Source organism: Megalops cyprinoides, chromosome 5, assembly GCF_013368585.1.
Source record: "Megalops cyprinoides isolate fMegCyp1 chromosome 5, fMegCyp1.pri, whole genome shotgun sequence".
Classification (NCBI taxonomy): Eukaryota; Metazoa; Chordata; class Actinopteri; order Elopiformes; family Megalopidae; genus Megalops; species Megalops cyprinoides.
Genome location: NC_050587.1, coordinates 41,195,001 through 41,196,096, shown reverse-complemented (window position 1 = coordinate 41,196,096; position 1,096 = coordinate 41,195,001).

Below are 1,096 nucleotides of genomic sequence, written 5' to 3'. Positions count from 1 at the left end.
GGTAAGGTGAGGGGATGGGAGTTCGGGGAAGACATGCTAAGGTAAGGTAAGGTGGGCGTTCGGTCTAAATCATTTCACTTCTTGGCATGTTCATTGCAGTGGGCAGCTTTCAATCTGTCACCTACAGAGGCTCATCTTCCCTCATTCCCCAGATCCCCGGGTTATTACTCCAGATCCCTGGGTTATTACTCCAGGCTATGAGCAGGCATTTTCAGGGGATATCAGTGCTGATAACACCTGGCTAATCTGCCCTTAATTACACAGCGTGCCAGATGCAGGTTCATGCAGGTGATGCACAGGTGGACATCCCTCTGAGCACATGTCTCTGCTGCGCTGACCCACCAGGAAAAGTCAGAGATAACTGCTAACTTTCCGCTAACGCCTCTAACCGCTAACTTTCCACTAACGCCTCTAACCGCTAACTTCCCGCTAATGCCTCTAACCACTAACTTCCCACTAATGCCTCTAACCGCTAACTTCCCACTAACGCTTCTAACTGCTAACTTCTCGCTAACACCTCTAACCGCTAACTTCCCGTCATTGCCATTGGGAGAGAGAATGACTCCATGACTCTGAGGAGGTGGGTTTGCTGAGTCATTCAGGCTGCAGCTGCGCAGAGCGTAAGCGTGGTCCGTATAGTGAGTGAGAGGGAGAGACGCCCTCTGTGATGAGAATAACGCTTACAATAACGATTCTGGAAGGATCACCATGTGACCTGCGAGGAAACGCCAGACTGGCAGATTTCAGCAGCAACACATGCGGACACCGCAGTGAAAGCAAGGGGAAGCTTCCGTCACGCTGATGCTGGCTCACCGGAGGCCATCGGCGTAAGTATAGAGAGAAAAATGTTTACATCTGTTCACGTATCGCTGAATGTAGTGACTGACAACACAAGGCTCCACCCATCATGTGGTTGGGGAAGCCACACTCTCCTGCTGGCCTGGGAGTGTTTAAATGATCCCTTTCAGGGCTTTTTGGGAAGTAGTGAGACCCCAGGGCATGGGGAGGGGAGTGGGTGTGGCAGTGGGTGTGGAGACCAGTGTACAGGTCAGGAGGTCACAGATTAAAAAAAACAGAATGTACATAAAGTTGAAAT